Raw genomic sequence first — 27215 nt, 5'->3', positions numbered from 1 at the left:
TTGCAATGTTGCATTAAGAGGACAATAATGCTGGATTAAAAAATAGTGGATTTTCAGAACAGCAAGAAGCATTTGTAATAACAGCAAAAATAGAGTAAATTATACTGCACAACAGATTTTTTTTTTTCCCAGGAAACTCCTATTCTCCTTAAATAGTAGTCTTGAAAAAGCATATTTTGCTTATTATTTTCTGTCTTAAATTACTACGTGTCATAAACAGTTTAATTATGGGACTTAATTTTTTGTCACTTAGAAAGGAAATAAAATTATAGTGATACTTTTCAGTCAAATGTCAGTCAAAATAATAGTAAATTTTATTTTATTTTTAAGTCAGATCACTGAAAATAAAAATGCTACTTTTGACAAAACTGTATTACAATTTTGAGATTCATTATAATTATCCTCTCATACTTCAAAAAAAGGTTTAATTACTTAGAAGTACAAACCTTCATTAAAATGCACTGGTTTTGAATATTGAAAACTAAACAAAGTAATAATAAAGGACAAATTCAGGACTTCAGGGCTGTGTACGTTAAAGTATGACATTATAATTAGAGGGTGCAGGAGAAAAAAAGCAATTCATATGCCTGTCCAGTCTGACTTCAGCACTAGGTGTGACAAACTGTTGTAGCGGGCCACTGTGGGCAAATTACTAAGAGTGCTGTGGGAAGGCAGGTTAGAAGAATGTCATATTTGCTGATAAGTTGACAGCCACATGTAGCTAAATTTATGTGATTAGGTTAATCTTAACGAATCTCATGAAATGAAATTTGTATCCTTTTAACTTTACTGTGTGCTTTGTCAAATTGAAATGAAGTCTGGCTATATGCAGCTGTGGGGAAAGAGAGATGAGATCCAAGAAATAAAGCTAAAATGATAACTATTTAATGTGCATACAGACTGTGCACAGAAATGTCTATATAATTAAAAGCTAAGTATCATTCTGCATATAGTAACACATCTGATGTATTATGACACACATTCCAGAGTACATGTGCTTTAGATAAGACCTTCTATCTCTTTTCTCTGTGTGCAAAGCAAGAGCATTCTTCTTTTGCAGTCTGCCTGCATTAATAAAACAATAGCAATATTACTTGTACAATCAAAGGAAATCTAAGAAATCTTTAATTTTAAGCTGCCTTAATGAAAAACAAGGGGAATAGTATCTTTTAATAGTGCTGTTTAGTATTTAAGAAGAACACATTTCTGCCATCAATACCTAGGTATGTTTGAAAAGGGCTGAAATATCTATGCCACATATGTAAACAGATAAGATTATGCCTAGCAGGCATTTTGGGAACATCTGTCAATTTTTTATGGAATGCACTGATTGTGGGCTATTGATTGCATTTAAACAAAGTTGTTTCAAAAAAAAAAATCAGCTAACAATTCGTGTAGAAAGGACTGATCAATATTTAAATGACTCTCTTTATTGATTTAAAATTAACTTTCAATTAAGAGATCCATAGGACTCTTAACTGCGACACTTATCCATTCAAGAGAAAATAAAGGTACATTTATCGATACACTTAAACAGCAGTGGCTGGTTTCCTATTGATTCAGTCATTTGCGCTGGGATTCGTTAGCGTCATCTGACTTTAACTCGCTTACTAGGTCTTCACAGTGTGTAATACCGCAAGATGCAGGAATGTACAAAACGATAGAGGGGATAGGAACAGAATTTGAAGATGCATGCAGAGGTAAGTCATAATTATGCTTTTTACAGCTCCTGATGGAGGAAGAGCCCATTTAAAAAAATGCCTAGTTTTCAGTTTTGGCCAGAAAAAAAATTCTGTCAACTGAGTTTTTATGTACTGTTTGGAACAGGAAATGTATAAATGAATGAAATCTTTAATATTGATAGGTAACAGTTCTATTGGCTCCTATCAACTCTGACAAGATCACCTACTTGTGTATATTGATTAACATATAATCAATAAGAGCTTTAGCTCATTGTTTGCAGAATATTTTTAAGTGGCAGTATCAGGATGCGTTGTACATATATATATAAAAATATGTGATATCTAAGGCCAGTATATATTTAATAATATATATACAAATATGTGATATTTAAGGCCAATGATAAATATGTGATATTTAAGGCCAATACAATTTAACTTAATATCATGATTATGGAATCAGCCATCATATGGATTTTTAAAGACTTACTAAGACTTTGGAAAGTAAAATTAAGTGTGCATCTTTGTTTTAGAGAAAAAATCAAATATATTTGTACTAAGCAAAAATATATTACAATAGCATAGCTATAACTATAAACATGTGTAAAAACTTCAGCACACTTAGGAACACAAATTAAAAACAGGACTGTAATTACATACTTCATTATGTATATGTATTCTGTGTATTTTAGTATACTAAGGAAGCTGGACATGTAATCTCTATAGTTAATAATAGAACAAATTCATCCCAGGTGTAATCTTGTTGAAGTCAATGGACCTGGAACTGCACCTGGAATGAATTTGGCCCAATGCTATGGCTTCCTGACTCTCGCCAGCCTAGATTTACATATAAGATATAACACACAAATGAAATAAAAATAGAAGATGTCCAGGAGGCATAGCATGTTTACAGAGCAGAGTGGTAATAACCTTGCCTGATACATGTGGCAGTGCTTCACTTAGCCAGACATTCATTGGGAATGGGGGAGGTTTAACTCTGACAGTGGCTCAGGTTGCCTGTGTCCCTTCATGTCATTGCCTATTTCTTTCTCTTTTTCTCTCTCTTCCTGTTTTTGGAGCCTCATAGCCCAGAACTGTCCAGTGAAATGAAGCTGCCCTAAAGTGACCCATTTATTACCTATTCATTTGCTGTGATGTAACCTCCGGGAGGAAAAAAAATGCTGCAATATAGTAATGTTTAAACATTAAGACCTGTTCTGATCAACTGAGATCATTCCTTAAACTGATAATCCAAAATAGAAAGTGTATAAAATTCAACTTGCATATATGATTACCAACATTTTCTTTCTAAAAAAAATTGATTTTGCTAACAAATCAGGTATTTGCAACTTGGGTCCTTACTGTATTATGACGAGCTGCTGCTTTCATTATTTATTCTCCTCTCAGTTCACTAAATGTTAAATCATACTTACCAATGGCTCATCTGCAGAGTTATGGTATGAAACAGTGATATCTTTGGGATCATAATAATGCATAAAACTGGTTATGACCTTTTGCTGCTGGGTGGGAATCAAGGTCAGAAAAACCAGTGTGCAAATGTAAAGCAAATACCCCCTCCTAAAATATCTAAATTGCATAATGTTAGTGAAACATAATTTGGAATATATTAGGATGGTTACAATAACTAAAAAGTGCATGATGCCATTATTTCCAACTGGAAATTAGATGATTATACTAATTAAGTGATAGCAGGTGGCACAGGATGACTGCTACAATCTTCTCTGAAGTGCAGAGAGAGATGCATGGTTCACTGTCTAAAACACTCAGGAATAGTAACAATTGGCTTAAGCAGTATTCTGTCTCAAGATACAGAATAAAGATCCACTTTGATTTAACACTTCCTTATCACATCAAAGAGCTGAAGAGGCATCTTTACGGATTGGCTTAGGAAAACAAAAAAACCCTGCTACTGGTTCAGCTTCTACCCTTGTAACTAACACTTCTTGGTATAACAGAATCACAGTATGAAATGATGTCCAACAGAATAACGTCATTCTGAAATGCCAGCAGCCTTCTTTTAAATCTCAACTGGCCTAAACTCGTCATTACTGCTTTTAAATTCCTCAGTTTAGAATTGCTATAGGTGTGCTATTGAGAGTTTCTTAAGTTGAGAAAACTGGAAATGCTGTAGTAAAATAAATATTTCTCTGGCAATAAAAGTACTAAATACTTTTAAGAATATATGTAGTCATTATACACTCGAGTTTTAATTCAAATTTACTAAGCAGTATTTACACATTATTTTTACAGCAGGACTTGAAGATTATTCACAACTGCATTAAGTTAAACGAATAAACCTCTAGTCCCGTGAGTCATTCCAGAGCTTGTTTTTCTTGTCATCTGTGCTCTATATTCAGACTGAAGTAAGGCTAAGTCATCAACATCGATTAGTTTTCCAGATCAGCCATCATTAGTTAAAATACTATGAGATGCGGTTAAGAAGCTACACTTTTTTTTGGACTTCCATATATTTCTGGAGTGTGACTTCACTTTAACAATGGCAGGGGAGCAGATCTGCTGAAGAAGAACCATGCTGTACAAGAATGCAACCAACATATGCCTAAAAGGCAAAATCAAGTGATTTTTATAAATGACAGAAAATAAATGTCATCTATTTTCTGAAAATCTCTTATCTAGATTTATCTGTGTCTGTAGTATTCATTTCAGTTTTGTTATTGCATTTCTTGCTACAGATCAGAAGCACGGCTGATAAGACTTGGGTTTTGATATATTTGTAGCACGCTATGATATCTTACAGCATAGCTAGCTCATTTAAAAGATTACTGCCTTCTCCGTGTACATCTCCCAAACTGTTACATGTGGCACAATTTCAGGCAATGTTTGTGCTACCTGAATTTCACAGATGAATACAAGAGAAAGCCAGATAGGACAGTTGAAGGTGAAAAACTATAGTATTCCCTAAGATGATGTTCTCAATGATCAGGCATGCAAACTAAGGATACCCCACTCTTCTACAAAAATTCACAGTTCTATGTGCAGCAAGTACAGTGCAGGAGATGTGTGTAGCAAGGACAAAAAAAAGAAAGGTTCTTCAGCTTATAAGCCTGAAAGAACATTTCTTTTTCTTTAGAGCAAAATATGAAAGTTTGTGAAAATCACTCATCTCCATTATTTTTATGCTTTAATAGAACCAAATGGAATGGAACTAAATTTCTGATTACAAAAAAATGCTTTATCTCCTCCATGAATACTAAACTGCTCAGCATTTAGGATAGTACCATTCAGATGTTCTTCTCTAAATTGACATAACAGTTGCATCTTTTCCAGAACAAAAATTAAACAAATTTTCCACAGTACACGACAAATACCTCTCTCTGTGGCTAAAATAAAAACCTTTACACATACACCCCAGGACATTCAATTAGCTGTGCAAATGGGAATAATGGTAGACAGTTACTCAGAAGCAGCTATTGCAGACATTTGAACTTGTTGTTCAACTACAGAAAATAACATTATCATATTATAGGTGTTAGGCCAACTCTCTTACCCTCACATGCCAACTGATTAGCTCAGCCTTAGCTGAACAAAAATCCTTAATCTTCTCTTTTTAATATTGAAGAGGTAAACCCTCTTTCACCTGCATGTGGAGTTTCCTTTTCATCAAAGCTCAGGAGATTCCAGCAACAAAATCAATGTATGCATGTTCAGAGCAGTTTTCAGGGTTTTGTAAGACAAATCTTTCAAATGGGAACTAGTTTAATGCTATTGAGCTGAGTTTCGATCTGACAGAGTGAGCGAACACAGAAACAGTTCACTTACCACTGCTCACACTACAGGAGGTGGCAATCAGATGCAGCTCTGTACAAATACAGCTGTAAAATTTCTCAGTATTTCCTCTTACCCTATCTAATCCAATGTTAAATGCAACAGCATAGTGTTTGAACAAAGATTTAAGGAAGAAATGCAATTTCTCTCTAGTAATGAGAGATAGTTATGATTTTCTCATTCAAACTGGTGAAAAATAAGGTTAGTTGCACTAATATAACAGAGTTGTGCTACTGCTAAACTGATTTTAACTGGAGCATAGGGCCCTATGTTCTAGCAGAAAGATACAGCTGAACTATAATCCACAAATACCCTCCTTTGCATTTCCCTCCTGTTTTAAAACCTCCAACATCTTGCTTTCTGGATATTTTAAGGAAAAAGAACACTTAAGAAAGATTAATTTAATTTTATTACCAGACATTTTAGATTTACTTAAGTTGTAGTACAGCTTTGCACAGACAGAATTATTTTTTGTTCATATGCTCTGAATCTTTACATGCCAATACTACAATCAATTTAGGATTGGAGACATTTTATTCCTCTTCTGAGAAAATGGAATTACAGCCCGATGTACGTATCACCATTTTAACATGAGAGTGTCCATGATCCTACATGTGAACAGAAAAATGATCACTAACAATTTCTTGAGCTATGAGGTATTTGGAATAATATGGTATATGCTTCCTCTGTACTGTTTATATTCCTTCCTTTTAATAAACAAATTAATGAGACTTCTAAAATGCCTACAGTAAATATTCTACCAAGTGGCAAAGTCTAAGATAAAATGAACAAAAAGAACAATACTTTATATGTTAGAGTGACAAAATTCCCACACTACACGCTTAGTTATGGCTTTTGCCAATTCCAGATTTATCAATGGGAAAATGTTCTAGATCAGGTGCTAAAAGGAATAGCATTTGCACTCATCTAGTTTAAATATTAAGTTCTGGACCCAGAAAAGTGCAAACATCAACTTGTCCTGTCATTAGTCAGTTCAAACCCACAGGTCAAAATAAACAAAACATGTAATTCTGTTATTGTATTTGCCCTGAATATTCTTCCTTTCAGGATGTGCAGGTGAGGCTACTAAGTTTCTGCTTAAACATCTGCAGAATTCTGGCTAATGCAAGTATAAAATACACCTCTGTAATCCATTTGGAAATATTAGATGCAGTAACATATCAATGCATGTTTCATACACTGTACAATACAAAAAAACCAACCCTAGTACAAATTATAAGAGTGAAAAAAACCACAGAATTCAATGTAGCTTCATCTTAGGAAATTTCCAGCAGGCTAGCAATCTTCCTTATATTAAAAATGTCTATTACCCAGTGTAATTTAATAAGTCTCTGATAATTACAACATCAGCATTTTAATAGTATATAAATAACCTCTCCCCTAATTACCATTTTGCTAAATTTTTCATCTATTACCATATTATGAAAGGAGGTTCTTGGTAAAGTACTTTACCCTTTTAATAACAATTAATAATTTAATTAATATGCCATTTTAAAAAAACCCAAAAGCTTATGTAGAAAGAGCAAAAAGGTTCACAGTTGAAAGGAGAGCTCTCTTTTATGCTCATGGCTTTATGGCTTTAGTAGTGTAAAATTTTTTCATGGTTTATTTTTCTTTCAGCACAGCCTTTCAGTAGAAATGATACCTGCTTTTTGGTGCCATGAATAAAATGCTGTGCATGTCTCAAAATATAAGTGTACCCATCCTGTTTGGGACTTAAGAAAATTTATTTCCCCATACCAATTTTTCACAAATAAATTTTGCATTTGTTTTTAAAAGAACCCATAGAGATAGTCATGTCACTGCAGTCTTGACATTATGAAGTAGAGATGAAATACACTGTCAAAAACAGAAACTGAATTTTCTCCCACGAGACATTCAGAGAGTCACACCTTCCTTTTGCCTGGTATCAGAAAAGAAAGTGAGGTGCGTGGCTCAGAAAAACACTGCTGGACAGAACATGCAGTCCTCACTCATGCATAACCTGAGTAAGAAACTCAGCATCTGAAAAGCTTTGAATCATGGATGACCCTGTAGCATAACAACTATGTTAAGAGAGTGTCTGACAATCACAATTGCAGTTCACATAGCAATAATATTCAGAGAACATAATAAGAGCTGCAACATTAATGTTTTCAGTGTCATATTTTGCTGATTTCCAGTCACTTTTTTACCTCATGACAGAGAATGCCCCAGTTAAACTTATATCTACTGTCAGAATTTCAAAATGTCACCTCAAATTTTATAGAAACCTCATTCTTTTTAGAAGTAATTAGCTGAGGCATAGTTTGTATGGCAATTAAAAAATACTTGCTTGCAGAAGTTTGTAAGCATTATGCAATTTTTTTAAACTGCCCATACACATGCATATTCTTGCCTCCAGCTTAAATACAGTAAATGTTGTAGCTGGTTGCACAGGAATTGTCTCAAGAACATTAAAGCAAGCCAAACACGATTGTATTCCAACTAAAATTGCACTCTTTATACCATGTATTGAAACTTGATAACTGTTGGTTATAAAATTCCTTTGATTTTCTGTAGGTAATAAAATACTTTGGCAATTACTATTGACAGTTCTGGATAATCTTGAAGGCTGCCTTGCCTGAAGAAGATGAGTGTTACAAATCACTCCACTGAAAGAGGGAAGAACAGCAGCAGGCAGCAGACAGGTTTCAATTTCACAATGCTGATTATCTCATTCGTGATTCTATGCATGCCTAAATCTGAGGATCCCTCAAGCAGCTATATGGACTTCTACTTTTAAAATGCCTATTACGCTTTCATACTTTTTGCTGCTTCCTGAAGAGTGCCATTTCGCCAAGCTTAAATAGCAGAAAATTGCACTGCTTTTCCTCTGCCCATCTCCTCAATCTCTATTAACCTGCACAAGAACAAAGGAGTATGATAGTCCAGCTATAGGTTGGGAAATAGGTTTAAAGTTGTTTTTCATTTACTGGTACCTATCTTCCCGATTCATAAATGTATTTGAACAATAACATTATTTTAATACATTATCTAATGACTGAAAGCATAGCCTTTAATAAACTCTATTTATATTAATAAATACGCTGTGTGTTCAGAAATACACGCAGTTATTGTTTACACGGACATCAAATGATACCATAGTGATGTCAGCATGTGTCAAGGCTTAAACCAAAAGGAATAAAAAAGGAAATAGTGAAAAATATTGCAGGTTTTTGTTGGTGGTTTGTTTTATTATTTTTTTTTTCTTTCCTATTTAGGCTACAAGAGAAGCAGAAGCAGCTACAAGCAGACAGGAAAATTGCTGAAGCACCTGGTTCTAATGCTTGCAGTAGGCCTTTATTAGATGTCATAAACTGAATGATGCATTACTCTGTGGACGACTTACAGCCTGCAAATGTTGAGGTAAAATGGAGGACAAAGGATTCTTTTAAAACAAAAAGGTTAAATGTTTCTTTTCAATCAAACAGTACTTATTAAATGGAGAAATCATAATAAGCTCAGAGAGACTGGAGACTATTCTGTTATTTTTTTATGTATTTCTGTATTACCTTAACAAATAAAATGTATTTTACTTTAATAATTCACATTTTATGTAAAAATGTTTTACAGCCTATCCTGCATTTCACCTGCATTATTAAACAAAGAAAAAAATATTTAAAAATCCTATTGCTGATACAGGTTTGGCAGTCCAATCTCAAATCTAAATAATTGCATTAAAATCCATGTAGGCCATCAACCACCACCAACAAAAAGGTAATTTTGTCCATCAGAAAATGTTTTAAAATAAGACCTGCTTTGCATTTAAAAAGATAAAAGAATGTTTTCTAAAATGACAATTGCTGGTTGGCCATCGATTCTGAGCTTTAATCTCATGGCCTACTCAAATTTCCCATTATGTCTGAGGGAGGCTTAGGGGGATAGAAAGGCTGAAATGTGGGCCTTCAACAAAAGTGGAGGGGGGTTACAGCGTTAAGAAACACAGCTGTTGCTCACAAACTGCAAATGTTAGAATAACTTACTAGTAGGTTTGCATTTGTGTTTTGTTTTTTTTTCCTTGCTGCTAATAAAAACTTAAAGTGTTTTGCATGCTTTCTATAAACAGTGCACTTAAGTTTTATAATCTAGTACATCTTATTAAGCGTGAAGTCTGCTGATCCCTAAATTATTCATAACATGGTCCAGACTGATTAAGATTGGCTTGTTAAGGAGCACAAGAAGCAATTAAACTGACAAGGCAGTGCGGCCTTGATGTATACATTTATTATCACAAGAATACCCAAAGTGAATGCCCTTATTAAGCAATGAATTTCACCTCACTGGCCTTCTACCATTGCTGCCACAGGCAGAGAGAGCTAGGAACAACATGTCAAAAGCTAACTCTGAGGAAATGCCTATCTTCAAGTGAAACCGATTTTGTAATGAACCTTTCAGTTCACTCCTGAGGTAATAAATCCTGACTGGTGCATTAATTACTTGATAACATCCCATCAAAATGCAAATGCAGCACTTGACCCATAGGAATGGCTCACTAGCTGTTAACTCTTCAGGGTATACATAAATTGTCTGTTTTCTTTTATCAAACAGGGCATTTATTTCCATCTTGCTAGGGTGAATGTCACTCCTGCCACCCTCGGCCCCTCAGTGGCCTGACACCATCATTTGCAGAGGACTGTCACTATGTGCCGACATCCTAATTGTGCTACTTCTTTGCTTTGTACCTTTGAGGGAGAATTTCCAGCACCCCCCTCCACCCCCCGCCCCCCCCCCCCGCCTTCCTTTTCTGGAGGAATCTTGCATGTCAAGGACAAAGCTGTAATAGCGTTACAAAGAATGACCCCCACCTCTAAAGTACACTAATCTTTCTTTTCAATGGCAATACATTAAACAAGGAATTTAGTTCCTTGAAGTGATTAAATGAAAGCTGAACATATCTACGTGAATTGCCACCCAACATAGGCAAGCGTGCATGCTTTTAGCAAGAGCACCAAAGATATATTTACATGTTTTAAAAATGTTTCCGCAGTCCCTTCAATGAGTGTTCAATTTTGAGAGTCCACAAGCAAATATGTCAAAAAGTAAAACAAAGTGCATTTTGTAGCACATATTTATCAATGTTGAAATATGATGCATCCATTCTTTTTTGATTGCTGAGAAAATAGGCTGCTTTAATTACAAAACCTATTTCCACAATAAATGTTAATGAGGATCTGCGTTTTATGTTTCCCCACTCAAAATGCTAATCTATATCAGTGGGTCTGACTCTCCCACCTGGGTCAACCTGCTTTACAGTTTTTCTATTTGTCTTGAAGGCCTGGTGAAAATCCTTAATTCAGGTTACTAGGCAACCCTGCAGGTGAGAAAATATAATGTTTGGCCTACTCCATTTTCAAATACACACAGTGGCCTAATGCCTTCCAAATAGACTGTGCAAAGCATGCACTGATAATTCCCTGCTACATTTTCTAAAGGCGAGGTCAGAAGAAAATTAATTGATGCTGAAAATAATGACAGGAGAAGAACCACTGAGACTTGGTGTGACTGGCATGTGATGATGTTAGCAAGAATCCCAGCATGTGACTGGACAGTGTGATGAAAAATATACTTTATGTGAAGGAAAAACAAGTTACAAAACTTAATTAGTTTTTGACACTTCTTCATAAGTTATTATCTTTTCATTTGGAACACTGCCTTGGGACATCAATACACAAGAAGAAATGAAACATTCTTACTGTAAATCTGAAGGAGAAAAGATGACTTTATATTGCTCCTCTCCTTTTACATGTCTTTTTGAATAAACAAAATATCCACACCAGCCTAAGGTGTACAAGCCCCTGAAGATGTTTCTGCTGAGAGCATAGAATAGACTTGTTCGATGTAATAATCCTGTTACAACTGATTATGCAGTCTCAATTTTAAAAATAAAGGGGAGGAGGACTGGAATCCAAAATGGTCACACACAAAAAAAAGCTATAGATGAGAAGCAGTTAAATTATAGCACCTACAGCAATAATGCTTCCTGTACAGCAAATGTATTTTTAATTTTTTCCACTAAGGCTTATACCTAGAAGTAATTCACACTGATTACTAAATAACCCTTGTGAGTTGCTTTGTCTTTTGAATTTTAAAAAATACACTTGCCGTGAGCAATGAATTTCATAAACCACCAGCTCTCATGCTTGATGAATCATTCTTATTTTATGCAGTGCTGTGTGATAGAGAACTGAGATAAAATATTCTATCCACAAGCTATTCAGTACAATTTATCATCAGCGGCTCACTAGGTCCAGTGATAATACCTGGCTTGCAGATTGTAATGATCAGATTCTGTTTTTATTTCAAACAGGAGCTATCCGAATACCAGAGTTTTTAATTTACATACATTAGTGAGGTTCAAATGTGGCAATAGCTACAAGCAAATTTACTTGGAAACTGAATGTTCGCCTTGCATAATGGGTTCCCTTTAGCTATTACTCACCAGTGAAGTACCCAGATAAAAATGAAAACAAAGAGGAAATAAGGGAAATCATGATACAAACACCATACTGTGGACTAGGATAATTACTGAACCACAGTGAAGGTCACGTTTATATCTGTTTTAGTAATGATTTCTTACACCTTCCCTTTGTACTGAAAGCATAAATGCCATATATTTTCTACATTGGTACAGTACTGAATTGTTTGCATTCTGTAGTTTTCCAAAGTTCATCACACTATCATTAATAAAAGTTTTTTCTTGGTGTAAATTGAAATAAATTATATACTGGAACAGCTGATAAATATATAAGCAACATCAAAATATCTGTAAATTACTCCAGCTTGAGTATTTAGTAAAAAACAATAGGATCATAATAAAACACCTCTTATAGCTATATCACTTTTATACTGACCATAGTATTGAGCTTCAATTCCCAGCAGCGTCATTACTAGACATTTTCTGCCACCTTTCTAAATCTGAAAAGCTTCCTACATTTAGTGAAGATTAGGTAATGCTACAAGCAATCAATAACAGCTATCAATTCCATACCTTGTTCAGAAGGAGAAGTTGATTAAAAGTAAGTAAAAAGGATGGTTGAATATGCTTTAAAAATACCTGATTCTTCTAACTACACCATCATGACAAAAAGTATTATTCACAGGCCGAAGAGGTAGGTTTTAGCAGCAGTGAGATTATGATTCAAACCAACAAAAACCAGAATATACTAAATTAAGTTTGACACTCTCTCCTTATCCTACCACATGGCAAGGAAAAAAAATATAAAAAAAAAACAGGAGAAAAAAAAAAAAAAAAGGAAAGCACAGAAGCACAAATGAAAAATATCTCAACCTTTTCTTGGACGTTTTTTAGTTTGTGTCAAAACCTTAATATTCTTATCTCTGATTTTTCTTTCTTTTTTGATTTTTTTTTTTTACTCTTAAACAGCAGGTTGTTAATTGTTGAAAGTTAGAAAATGTCTATCAGTTAGTAGCAACACAAAAATAAACAACATTGTGAAAGCAGTCATTCCAAGCTCAGTCATACACATACAAAGACAGATAAGACTTCATTTATTAATGACCATATATATTTCTCTCCATATGTGCAGCCCTTAGTGCACACATATAAATAATGGCCACCTAAACCTAAACACATTTACATAAATATGATCTCAATTATTTAGGTCCTTTTCCCATAGCACACGTTTATGACCTTGCAATTCACTGAATCTAAATCCTGGATTTTGGCAAGTCAAGCAGCTTAGAACTTCTAACCTTCCACATAAGTCACAAAAGAAAGGAAGTCTCCTGTCACAAGAGAGAGACTTGTGTTTATATCAGTTCCCCATATTCCCTATTTTCTAACTCTGCACCCATAGCCAGACAATTTCATATCCCTCTACTAGAGCAACTCATTTGCCTCATTACCAGTGGGGAGAAGCAGTGAAATGGCCAATAATCTGAAAATGTGTTTAATCTTGATTAAATAAATGACAGAGGGGAAGATGAGATCCCCCTCTTCATCATTCATCCGTGACTGCTGAACGTGGCTGCGTGAAATAGCCCTAGGACTGGCTCTACTGCAGGTGGGAGGAACCTCTGCATCCAGGATGCCTTTACATTGCATTGAGGTTCCCCTCCATCTGCCCTCCTGGAGTGCTTTCAGTGCAATGGAAAAATGATGGGTAGCATCTCCCAGTATAATACAGCTTCCATAATAAAGCTGCCAATCCTTAAGAAGCAGAAGTCACTAGGCAGTGGTCCTTTAAAATTTTAATCTAACTTCTGAATAAAATCACAAACCAGATACTGTTCTTCAGTAAATGGAGAGCAAAAAATCATTAGTTAAACTGCTGAAATAGCTGCTAGCAGATGCTGTTCTTGGTTTTGGAGAACAAATTTCTCTAGCCATAGAGATCCACAGAAAGTTAGAAGTCCCTTCCTTCATATAGGGAAGGCCTCTTCTCTGCTGTATCTTTCTGGTGAAATGACTATTTCTGAATCTGGAATTACTTATGCTCAGAAAGGTAAAGTTCACCTCTGGTTCTCAGAAAAAAAATTAATATATGTGGATAGTCTAGAAGAAAATAAGGAAACTGAAATATAAAATACATAGTCAAAGAACTATGAAACACTTTGCTGGCTGTTATTTCAGCTCATACGCTAAATGGCATAATGCTTTATCACTGTCACTGTCATAGACTGAAGGAGCCCCAGAAGTCTTATCCTATGTTGTAGCTCTATAAAGAAACTCATCTAGTCTCTTGCAAATTGTAGTCAGTTTGGGCCCTATTGTAGCATTTAAATGTTTTCTATTGCTTTAATGTTGTTTGAGCACAAGAAGCACTATGCAACATTTTGAAGCTTTAATAAGACTGTAATTACCTTTGTGTGATCACTTCAGAGGAGATTTCCTTAGAGATCTAGGAACTTTATGGTGTTTCTGAGACTTCAATCTGGTTCAAAGTCACTACAGTAAAAATAATCTTAACTAGAATTGAAATTACTAAGACCAAGATGAAAAGCATATGAGAATTAGAACCATTTTTTTTTCTTTTTTTTTTTTTTTGGGAGACTGAATCGTGTAAGGCAGGAAGAATTACTTCTTGCCTATAGAAGAACAAATATCAAACCTCAAGCCAAAATCGGTTACAAAGAGCTTTCAAAAAATACTAAGTATACATTATATCTATACCTTGACAAGCTGATCATCAGCAGAGTCTTAGCTTGCTACAAGTTTTAGATCTTACCAACTCTCTGAAATGCATTTACAGTGAAAGCAATTTCTGCTGCAGTAGCATAAAAAGCACTTCTGTGCTGCAGCATGTGACACTGGCTGATAATAAAGGATCATGGTGTGATACCGTGCAACTTCTATAGCAATTTCAATTCCTTTACTTAATTTACAAAATAAATGTAATATTAAAAAAAAAAAAAAAAACCAAACAAACAAAAAAAAAACCCAGAGATCTAGATTAAGAAGTTATTATATCCTGGCATTGTTTTCTCAGTGGAATGTCACCAAACAAACAGGAGAATTAAACAGATTCTGTGGAACTGATAATGCTGACTTCTGGTGCAGTAAGTCTAATTTCTAGCGAAACAGACCAAAAATGCTGTGCCAAAAGCATCATAAAATGTTTCTCATGTGAGAGTGAATTTCTGCTAGGAGACTGGGGGATGGGATGAAGAAGGGTGAGATGAAGGAAGGAGGAGAGAGAAAAAAGGAACTCGTTTGATTGTGGACTTGCGTTTGCTCTTCACAAAATAAGTGATAAAATTCCACTAAACTCAATAACACCAGGGCAGATCTTATGAGAAGAGCAATACTTTAAATAATCAGATACTTCTAGGCAGAACAAAAAACACTCTACATTTTGTTATCACCCTCTTTATTTTTCTGAATACCTGACTCATTCTCTGTCATTTTCTCCATGACAAACCAACAGAGTAAAATCCTAAAATAACCATTGCAAGACTAAAGAATATGATAGTTAACTTCCCTGATTATCCTACGTTTAGAAGAGGAAAGAACCTGACAAATAATCCCCAGTGCCATTGTGTGGACATTACAGTGTCCTGCAAGCTTGGACAAGTTATTAGGTCAGACGCTAACTTCCTAAGTAGAAAAATGATGTGGTCGCCTTTGTCCTCTCTGCAGTAATGGCTGGAGTCAGTACTAATTAAGGCCCTGCGGCAGTGTGGTACAAGAGAGGTCAGAGACTTCTTTCTGACACCTAAACAGTACTCAGCTCAAAGGAACTGCCCCTAATCTGAAATGATGTGATGTAGAGCTGGCCTTTCAGCTTCACTGTATATTTAAAGGAAAATGACAGTTAATGACAGGGGTGTCAAAAACGAGCAGATGGAGAGGCTAAGGAAAACACAGCACTATGGTAAAATTTACTTACAGTTCGCCAGTGTGCTTAGAATTAGAGGCTACTGCACAAATGTAGATGGTTTGGATACCTTTCCAAGTTTGCTGAAGTAGAAAAGATTTGCCTTATGCACAGAACTAGAAGAAAGGCTGTTGACAAAGTATACTTATTTTTCCATTACTGTGCAAAAAATCAGTGCATACATACCCCCCCATAACCTACCCTGCCTTCAGTTTTCTGTTATCAAAATAAAATATGAAAATAATAATAAGAACATTTAATCTCATTCAGTGGATTACTACTTTCCATTTTGTCTTGCTGGGAGTAACTATTGCCATAATTAATCTTCTAGTCATTTTCTTTCTCCCCTTCAGACATGGAACTTGGGAAACAAAAGCAATATTCAAAACAGAAACCAAGATTTATTGTCAGTTAGTCATAATAGATAGACACCTGCACAGATTACTAATTACTACAAAACCATAAGGTCTGCTGGCACAAATCCTTTCCCATTCTCTCTTTTTATCCACCCTTATGACACACCTGCAAGCCTTTAATTGATGTTGTATTTATCTCAGGAGTCCTAGTTAGCATTGTATTACAGCGTCATCATTCATGATGCTATAGTTAAGGTTCAGTCAGCATTACCACTGTTGAGGCTTCCCTCCCTCCTTACTTACTTTCCCTCCTCCTCCTCCAGCTCCCTTCACCCAGGCTTTTAAAGAAAATTTGCTCCAGGCCAGAAGCTGAGTAGTGCCAGGCTCATACTACTCTTTTAATCAAACTAGAAAGAGAATCGGTTTTGAATGTTTTGGAAAGTTATATATAAAAAGCAAAACAAACAACAAAAAAGTCCCCTGAAATTTTTCAGACTCACATAGTCGAACCATTTCTTTGATGTATATTAAAATAATAAAAATTTAGCTAGTAATTGGCCCACCACAGGGAACTGTAATATCTGGTATTTCTCTCAAAAGTCAAAAGGGATGGGATCCATAATCATTAAAGAGGTTTTGAAACAAGTACTGTAGTGACTTCCTATTAAATATGCTAGTAAACATTCAGAATATGAATGCAAAGAAATTATCACACAGAGCATAGATAATGTAATTTCTGCCCCGAAATGACAAATATTATTTAATATTTTTGTTTTAGTTGTTAGCAGCTCCTATCTGTATGTTCCAGTGGAATTTAAATTATTTGTATAAAACTGCTCAATATTATTATCTTTTCTAAACTGATTTGAATAATTAATATATTCAGTGATAATGTTGAGCTTCCATTATAGATATAGAAGTTGGTATCTATCTATATATGTCTGTCTCTATATGTATAAAGCCAAAAGGACAGAGTCAGTTCAAGCCATGGCTCTGCCTAAGATAAAAGGGACAAAATTTTCATATAAAATAGGGGAAAATGAAGGAAATTCAGTTTGCCTAAATCCTGTGTCATGTGCCATCTGACAGAGACAGAGCTTTTTTCTGTATGGGTTCTCCCTGCATAGCCAGGCTTCAGTTCAGCAAGGTGTTTTAAGACTGAACCACAATAATTCAGAATACTGTTTTACATTTCTTGTTGAAGTAGGCCTAGCCAACCTATCTAGAAGAAGTATTTCTGCTCCTATCTGGATCTTTCTCCTAAGGCCCAGTAGAATTTAACTTACCAGTCAACATGTTGCTGTAAAAAAAACCCAAACACACAAACAAACAAACAAAAAGTACAGAAAAAAAAACAAACAAAAAATACAGAAAAAAAAAAAAGAAAAATCGCAACCAAACAAAAAACCACCCCAAAACAACACAAAACAAAGCAACTATCTCTAATGTGACTCTAATTTTGCCTAGTCAATAGATTCTAATTAAAGGAATGTCATCCAGAGGGACCTTGACACGCTTGTGACGTGGGCTGATGCCTCATGAAGTTTAACCATGCCAAGTGCAAGGTCCTACACCTGGGTCGGAGCAATCCCTGACACAGCTACAGGCTGGGCAGAGAAGAGATTCAGAGCAGCCCTGTGGAGAAGGACTTGGGGGTGCTGGTCGATGAGAAAATGAACGTGAGCCAGCAGTGTGCGCTTGCAGCCCAGAAAGCCAACCGTATTCTGGGCTGCATCAAAAGGAGCGTGACCAGCAGGCCAAAGGAAGTGATCCTGCCCCTCTACTTCGCTCTCGTGAGACCTCACTTGGAGTATTGTGTACAATTCTGGTGTTCTCAACATAAAAAGGACATGGATCTGTTGGAACAAGTCCAGAGGAGGGCCACGAGAATGATGAGGGGACTGGAGCACCTCCCATATGTAGATAGGCTGAGAAAGTTGGGGCTGTTCAGCCTGGAGAAGAGAAGGCTGCATGGAGACCTCATAGCAGCCTTCCAGGATCTGAAGGGGGCCTATAGGGATGCTGGGGATGGACTCTTCATTAGGGACTGTAGTGATAGGACAAGGGGTAATGGGTTAAAACTTAAACAGGGGAAGTTTAGATTGGATATAAGGAGGAAATTCTTTCCTGTTAGGGTAGTAAGGCACTGGAATAGGTTGTCCAGGGAGGTTGTGACTGCTTCATCGCTGGCAGTGTTCAAGGCTAGGTTGGACGAGGCCTTGTGTAATATGGTTTAGAGCGAGGTGTCCCTGCCCATGGCGAGGGGGTTGGAACTTGATGATCTTAAGGTCCTTTCCAACCCTAACTATTCTATGATTCTATGGTTTTATGATTCTATGATTAATTGTGACCTTACCCAGGTTTAACCTAGTTCAGAATAGCTTTGGATTTTTATCATGGTTGGAAATGATTCATTGAAATCAAACGCTCTTCTATTGCCAGAACAATTTGCCCTACAGAAGTCAGTAGCAAGGACATGAAGCCTTTTCTGTGGCATCATGGACCAGATACAGGCTCAGTACGTGTCATGATGACCGCAAGCAGTTATTGCACTGATTCATTGACAGATTATTCAAAGAACTTGATCTTACAGTTGCTTGTTGTGGAAAATCTTAGCTGAAACTTCAGTGAAGTGAAGCTGACATGAGTGAAAACTCAAATCCACTTCTGTCTTCTTTTTCAAACAGCGTAGCTGATTCCTCTCTCCCAGTGAGCAGAGAGAGGTAACTCCAGCAGAGAAGAGTTTGACCATAAGGATGCAAGCCTTTGTCTACAAGGCATGTTTCGATGGAACACTGCATCGCTTGAGTTTCCTGGTATTTATGTAGTCTTCTGAAGAATTTCTTGGATCTTATACTCCCCTATACCTCTACTTCTCTGCACACCTTGTACTCTTGAGGCTGTCAAGGTATTTTGCGTATTTGTGTAATTACAAACTGATATTGTTCGACAAGCCTAACTCAAGTTAGGCCCTGCAGCTCTTTTTGCAATCTCAGCCTGCACATATCCCACAAAGAGCTGTTCTACTTCAAAACATATTGCTTAGAAACAAAGTGTTAGATAAATGTATTTTAAAACTAATACCCAACGCAAATACAGCTTAGCTACATTTCTGCCATTTCACAATTATCTAGACATGTCTATTTTCCTCTGACAGCAGTAGAGGAGTTGATGTCATCTACCTGGATTTCTGTAAAGCGTTCAACACTGTCCCACACGACATTCTTGTCTCTACATTGGAGAGACATCAATTTGATGAATGGACCACTCAGTGGATAAAGAACTGGCTGGAGGGCTGCACACAAAGAGTTGTGGTCAATGGCTCAATGTCCGGCTGGAGACCTGTAACGAATGGTGTCCTTCGGGGATTGGTGTTGGGACCGGTCTTGTTTAACACCTTTGTCGCTGACATGGACAGTGGGATTGAGTGAGCCCTCAGCAAGTTTGCCGATGACACCAAGCTGTGTGGTTTGGTTGATATGCTGGAGGGAAGGAATGCCATCCAGAGGGACCTTGACACGCCTGTGAGGTGGGCTGATGCCAACCTCATGAAGTGTAACCATGACAAGTGCAAGGTCCTACACCTGGGTCACAGCAATCCCAGGCACAGCTACAGGCTGGGCAGAGAAGAGATTCAGAGCAGCCCTGCAGAGAAGGACTTGAGGGTGCTGGTCGATGAGAAAATGAACGTGAGCCAGCAGTGTGCGCTTGCAGCCCAGAAAGCCAACCATATCCTGGGCATCAAAAGCAGTGTGACCAGTAGGTCGAGGAGGTGATCCTGCCCCTTTACTCTGCTCTCATGAGACCTCACTTGGAGTATTGTGTGCAGTTCTGGTGTCCTCAACATAAAAAGGACATGGATCTGTTGGAACAAGTCCAGAGGAGGGCCACGAGAATGATGAGGGGACTGGAGCACCTCCCATATGTAGATAGGCTGAGAAAGTTGGGGCTGTTCAGCCTGGAGAAGAGAAGGCTGCATGGAGACCTCATAGCAGCCTTCCAGGATCTGAAGGGGGCCTATAGGGATGCTGGGGATGGACTCTTCATTAGGGACTGTAGTGATAGGACAAGGGGTAATGGGTTAAAACTTAAACAGGGGAAGTTTAGATTGGATATAAGGAGGAAATTCTTTCCTGTTAGGGTGGTGAGGCAATGGAATAGGTTGCCCAAGGAGGTTGTGAATGCTCCTTCCCTGGCAGTGTTCAAGGCCAGGTTGGATGAGGCCTTGGGTAATATGGTTTAGAGCGAGGTGTCCCTGCCCATGGCAGGGGGGTTGGAACTTGATGATCTTAAGGTCCTTTCCAACCCTAACTATTCTATGATTCTATGACATCCTCATTCCCAGCAGGTTTTGGAGCCCAAGTCACACTTTCCCTTTTCCTACTGTCCCTCCTGAGACATTCTCCATTATTAAACTCTGTAGGTATTCGTTGTTCTCCTGTGCTCACAGCTTAAGCCTGGTCTGCTGAAAACTAGATGTCTGAAAAAGTTGCCAGAAGCTGGGATGCTATGCCAGGGAAGCATGACTATATGCTCGACCTCTTCCTGTTCATTCCCTTAGCATCTGCTACTGGCGGCTGTCGGGTTCCTATTACAAAACCATCTAGTAGTGCCAGCACTGTCTCGTAACCAGAAGTATTGGCTGGTAAAGAACAATCTGAACCTATTTTGTTCCTTTCTGCCTGTGTTTAGTCATATCTGTTGATTGAAAATCAATATAACCAAACATTAAACCTCATCGCAGTAACCAGATCAGCACATAGTTTCCATGAATAATAACGATCTTGAGGGCATCTCAGAATCCACTGAATGGCTAACTTCCATATTTAATTATGGCATATGGGCTGAAATCTAAATTTGCATGAGCTGGAATATAAACCTGGGATAAATAATTGTTTTCAATCTATAGTGGATGTATCCATATACTGTGAACTAGGTCTGCCACCTCTATACTGTGTTCCACTGTTGATACAGATGTGACCCAAAACAGATGGGATTGGATTCTTCACAGAGAAAAGCACTTTACATGCTTCTTCTCAAACTGAAATTTCACTTCTCTTGCAAATAATGAGGTAAAATTTGGGGGTCTGCTGGAAGTTGAAAGCTCCTAGGAGACCTACTAATTCACTTCTAGAAATGGGGAGCATTTAGAAATACATTATTCTCTTATGGATTAAATTTACTACTACACTGATTGCCATAGCAAAGCCTATAGGCCAGTTAAAATCCATTTAAGCTGCATTTTGAGGGCTTAAGTGAGGCTTAAATGATGCTTAGTTTTCGTGCTAGCCTTCTGTAGAGAGGATGAATCTTACCCTTATGTAAACTAATCAGTTTTGATGTTCTCTCTTCCATTTGAAATCTGTGAATTATTAATCTTTATGTGTACAATAATGTCTTGAAGCATATTTTATATGCAAATTCATATTATCATCATATCAACATCTATAACACAGACTGAAATAAATTATGAGGTACTGTGTAAGGGATCCTAGCCATTATGACCTATCAAGTAAAAAATCCAATGAAATTTTTAAAAAAATATTATGTGCTTTAAATACATATTTACATAATAGACTGTAACGGCTCAAAAAAATCTGTTACAGCATGTAAATAATGCATGTTTTTAGATTTGTTTAAATACATATGCACATGTATTTACATATTAACATGACAGGTTGCAAAGATACTAAATGAGCTAGTTTGTATGGTCTTGTGTACTACATAAGGGTTTTTACACTTAGAAGAGAGAAATTTAAATCACACATACACACCTTATATTCAAGCAAAGACCTGATTTCCTACTCCTCCTGAAAAACTTAGCACTTATGCTTAATTTCAGGTTAATGTTCTTAGGCTTTCCAACAATTTATTGCAGATACTTTAATTCAAAATCTTTACAGTACCTACATGCTGACATACTACCAGCAATGCCACTAATCTACAGCAAGAGGAGATGGTAGCATTTACAGGTAAAAACTTCAGATTTAAACCCTGAAATAAATTTCCACTGGCAATAGATTTTGTGTTTTGAGTTATAAAAGGCAGAAGACTGATGGTTAATTTGAATGTATATTCTGGAAATGTTTACCTTGCAAAAGCCGTAAGTTTATAAAAACACATCTACTGCCTGTCATGCCACTTCAGCATCACCTGTGTCTCATCAAAGTTTATCCTCCTAATTCAGACACCTAGAAACACTAAAATGTGGATAGCATTTACTTGAATAAGTAGTGACACAGAAGCCACTATAAACTCTTTAGCAAGCAGAAATTACTTGCATATTAAAGCATTTGACACCACCCCTCTTTCGTTTTAGTGACTTCAACAAATATTCAGATTCTATGTCATGTAGCAGGTAGCCAGAGAGATCAGTAGACACAAAGACAGACAGAAGAATCTACTGTGACTCAGTCTATGGGTTTACACAAGATTATCTCAAAGGCACAAATGAGTAATTCCTATTGACTGTAAATAAGTTCTGGTGCATCACTTAGCTACAGTCTGATAGGAACTTTGTAGCATTCTGAAGAGATAAAACATCTACTCATACTGTTAGTCCACTGAAAGTCTTTGTATTTGAAATAAAAATAATAGTGACAGTCAAGTATGCTAATGTCTATAATCATTGTAAATTATAACTGTCTGTGGTCACAAATTTACCCATGAAAACATAAGGTAATAATTTAGCTTTATATTACTATTCTCAGAGAAGAATATTCATAGGAAACTTAAGTAGTATGGGGTTTACAACATATATCTTAAAAATAGAATGTTTAAGGATTTTTTTTTTCTTTTTCTAAATGGAATATTTCCATACAAAGCACTGTGTGTAGAATTTTGCACTCAGTTTCTGTTATTGAAATTATACCAGTCTCACTTTAGAGTTAGTGAAGATGTACATAGTGATTTTAATTCTGAATGGGCCATTGCAAGGTGCCAGGAAAGCAATAGCTTTAGTCTACAAATAATAGCATCCAACCACAGGGAAGAAAATGTACCCTCCCTCCTTAAAGATATAGTTAAAATAATGCTGAAATTGCAGGTGATTGCATATCTTTATGATCTGGACTGTGTGCCTCATTTTCATTTTCTCTCACACAAAGACAGATTGAATGAATGTGTAAAGACAGTTTCTTACAGTTTGAGAAAGAGGAACAAAAGGAAGCTACGTTATAAATTAATATGAGAAGTCAAAGATTTGTTGACTCAAGCTGCACTAAGAAAAATGTAATTTTGGACTCTCTTTTTAGGAAACTGCAATCTCATCAAAATGTCTTTTATACAAAAAGCAATATTCAGGTTTTAGGTTTTGCCAATAGGCACAAAGATGAGACATGCTACGGACATTAATTTTTGCTTGCTTATCTTACATTATGTCAACTTATATTCACAATCCCATATTTCCATAATTGTTCAAAATTTGAAAGAAAAGGAAAAAGAAAATGAATATAAAAGAGACAAGTAATTAAAGAACTTATTTGAATACTCAACTTTTAGAAATACTTGATGACAAATCTTCTGTATTATAAAACACATATTCTGCCAAGAAAAATTAATCAGAATGATGATATCAGCACAAAGAATGCATTCAGATACATAAAAATATTTGGCTGGGTGTGTAAGGACTCGGAACTGAAATTCCAAAATCTGTGTATGTTGTGAAGGCTTAGCCATTTCTTGGGTCTGAGGGGAGGGAAGGAGTGCTGTTTCTTGTTTTGGTTTTGTTTGTGGGTTGTGGGGTTTTTTTCTTCTATCCCAATTATTAGTGATCATATGGTTCCTCCAAAGATTAAAAAAACCCAAACCAAATCAAAACAACCAAAACATAGACTTTAAGTCTATAAGTAAAACTACTGTATTCCTTCTGTATGTTCTAACTGCCTTCCAAATAATTACAGAGTGGAGACTTGGCTGTCATTCATGTGTATCTATTCCATTGTGTGAAGAGAAAAAGAAAATGGTTGCCCATACATTAGCACATCACCCATGGCTAGTGCAATGACAAGATAGATTAGGATGTATATTAAATCTCACACATGACTGCCTTTCTGTATCAAGGTAAAAAATACTTGCTCTTACATACATTAGGGACTAGTGTTGGACTGACATCTACATTAATATTGACAGCATATCAACATTTTTTACATTAACTGAGTCAATAACTAGTCTAAACCTGGTAAAACTTAAGATAACAAAAAGGAAGAAAATATCTAGCAAGCAGCATTACATTCTTGTATCTAAGAAAAGAAAATTAACCCTCCAATACTACATTGCTTTTCTGAATTATCAATCCTACAGCAGTACATCAACCAGTGTATACAGCTGTGACTTGGTAATCCAATCTCATTTGTCAAACAAGGATTCTAGTAGATAAGGAATGCTGCTAGGAAAAGAAAACCCTGCACAGACAATAACATAAATATTATATACATAGAAGGCTGATTATAAAAAGCTGGATTAGCATCATTGTATTACTTCACCTCCTAAACATTACTTTCACAGACATAATGAAATTGTCAGGCAGTAATCCCACTTCCACAACAGCTGCTCGTGACAAAGGTGCACAAAACCAGCAGAAACTCAAGACTATTTTCCTATTTTGCAGTGGAGTTAAGATTCTGAGATTTTTTTTTGCATTTTCCATGTTAAGAAATATCTTTAAATCAAAAATGCTGTGTAGGTTAGCTTAGGAAAGAGATTTTGTTATTTACCTTTGCTGTAAAATCTCCAGTAAATAACCAGTCATTTCTTATTCCAGGCCAATGTCTTGGTTTCATTAATAATTAAATGCTGTTTTCCAGTGATACTTAGCTATTTTATACTCTGGTCTTTGAAATATATTATCTTACAAATGAAACTCACGAAATACTATTAATGCTTTTTAAAGTGCCCATACATGTTATTAGCATGCACATGAATGCTGGGAGATAAAAATGTTCATTCTCCCAGATTCACTGTGCTCACCATGTTAGTGAAAGGGGAGAAATGCCAGGTAATTGATCCACAAAAGTTTTTGGAAAGAGAGTCCATTAGAATCAGTTACTGGCCCAAACTTGCTATGGAAATGGTTATCATTTCAATCTTAGCAATTAGGTTGCTACAGTTAGAAGCATCCCAGGACATTACTACTCTGCAGAAACAAAAGCATGAGGCAGCTATGCAAAGTTTTTAGACTTATTTTAGATTTTAAACACATCAGCTAGCAACCAAAACCACACAACTTTCAAGTGTCATTCATCTCAGAAGTCAGAGAAGCTTTTGTTTAATCATCTGTCTCACTAAGGGCTACCTTTTCCCTCTGTTTTAGTGTACTGTGGAAGATGATGAGGGTTAAAATGTTGTTCTCAGCAATATTTATCTCCAAATGATACCATTTTTCATTTATGCATGTCCTTGAGAATGGTGACAAAACAGGCCATGAAAAAAATAGGCTTATGGACATTAACTCTTCCATCAGGCAATACTATAGGTAAACAATGGGCAGAAAGAAGAGGCCTCCCTCTACTGTTCTACTAATGCTCTTCTAAGCTCTTCTAGCTAAACATTAAAAAAAAAAAAAAAAAAGATGCAGAGAACTGCCTGGCACAGAATTGGAACTAGCACTCTAGTGCTTGAGATGTTGACAGCATTCAAGCTGATTAATTAATATCAGTAAAGCCCACTGAAAAAGGTTAAAAGAGCACTTTAACATGCAGTGATATTATCATGATCATTAGGATGGCATATTTCTGTCTTTACTAACGTATCTTCTTTTATCAGCTCAATAAACTGATCTCAGAGTGCAATTTTTCAATCACATTTTCATAAACAGATGGCAGAAATTTAACAAATTAATGTTTAGAATAATGGTACAGTTATGAGACTTGTACTTTTACAATGGTTTGCTCTGAAGCTTTTGATACCAAATCCCAATAATACCAAACTCCTTATGTTAGAGTAGTTTTATATTCCTATGTTGCCGTATAATGATCTCTGATCTGATTGTTTCAATGTGAAGAGATATGGGTGGGTGTAGGTAGTATGCTTAATTTATTAAATAATCAAGATATTAATCCATTTGTCAAATTTCATAGATATTTTAACAAAAGCTTAACTTCCTTGATGATTATCTTTTTGAGCTAAGACACGTTGTTGCAAGGCAGAAAGGATACTTAAGTGTTATTGCAGAATGCATCTTTTGTTTCTGAATTTTATTCCTAACAAGGACTAAATGATGCCCCATTTATAACATTTTCAATTTGCAGAGTCCACATGTGGCCACATCCTAGGATTGCCAGACACAGTGTATGTTTCAGAAAGCTAAACCTCATAAATCTCCAGAAATTCCTCACATCTATTATGTTTACCTTCTGCTGCTGATGAGCCTGTTGGGCTCTGTACAGAGGAAATTACAAGCGCTCCAGAAGATTTGGCAAGAAGATGTTAAAAGAAACAACGGGGAAAAAAAAAAAAAAAATTCTTAACTGAAACATCACATCCAGCTTTGGCTACCATTTACATATTTGAGATTACAGCCAGTAAAATGGAAATTCCATTGTAATTGAATAAATTGTTTTCAAAAATCCCTATCTGATTAGTGTTCATTATGTCTGAAATGAAACATGTTAAGCTACACTCAGTGTAACTTACGCAACTCAGCTGAAGCCTAACACTCATACTGAAATTCAGTCTGCTTATGCACTTTTCCAATTAAGTACAAAGTGCAGTTGTATCCTAGAGTGTTGGGGTTTTACTTGCCTATCATCTTTTTGCTTATTCCTATTAATTTATATTACAAAATATCTTCTTTTACTTAATAGATGTTTGGAGACTGTTATAACAGCTGCTAACTAGTGAGGAAATGCCAGCAGAAATATTTTATGGTCACATGTTTAAATACCACTGGAAATTTGTTTATAGTTAATGCCAGCTGAAATGCTTATGTTCTAGGCATATTTTGTATAGTGATAAAAAATTAGCTCCCCTCTTAATCCACAATGAGGACGAAGGCC

At 36.1% G+C, this 27215-nt stretch overlaps 1 protein-coding gene across 2 annotated transcripts in view; it reads right to left on the bottom strand.

Annotated features, from left to right (window-relative positions):
* ZFHX4 (zinc finger homeobox 4) overlaps window positions 1-27215 on the bottom strand; it is a 155140-nt gene that overhangs the window by 47641 nt on the left and 80284 nt on the right. The window lies entirely within an intron of this gene.

Source organism: Neopsephotus bourkii, unplaced genomic scaffold (assembly GCF_033783945.1).
Source record: "Neopsephotus bourkii isolate Nb327-2 ecotype Australia unplaced genomic scaffold, CSIRO-AGI_Nbou_v1 NB_1820, whole genome shotgun sequence".
Lineage (NCBI taxonomy): Eukaryota > Metazoa > Chordata > Aves > Psittaciformes > Psittacidae > Neopsephotus > Neopsephotus bourkii.
The sequence above is the reverse complement of the archived record's forward strand: the minus strand, read 5'-3'. Positions and strand labels throughout refer to the sequence as shown.